Source organism: Perkinsus marinus, assembly GCF_000006405.1.
Source record: "Perkinsus marinus ATCC 50983 genomic scaffold scf_1104296955874, whole genome shotgun sequence".
In the NCBI taxonomy this organism is placed as follows: Eukaryota; Perkinsozoa; order Perkinsida; family Perkinsidae; genus Perkinsus; species Perkinsus marinus.
Genome location: NW_003207677.1, coordinates 558,130 through 558,407, shown reverse-complemented (window position 1 = coordinate 558,407; position 278 = coordinate 558,130).

The following is a 278-nucleotide window of genomic DNA, read 5'->3' as shown; positions in this document are numbered from 1 at the left end:
CGATCGCCGACGCTACGTTTTACGTGATACTATTACGCCACTTCACGTAAAACTGGTGAAACTTCATTGACCAACCAAACAGCGCTGAATAATGGGCGTTGAAATTACTCCTTCTCAGAAACAGAGTTCGAGGCAATATACAAGCTCATTAGCAGACAATGGTAAAAGCATGCAACTTTCCAATGGATAATAATACAGATCAGCTCGGAAGCCTTTCATGGAATCAAACCATGCGAACTGCCACTACAGTGGAGTTTCACCCTAGTGATATGAAAAAC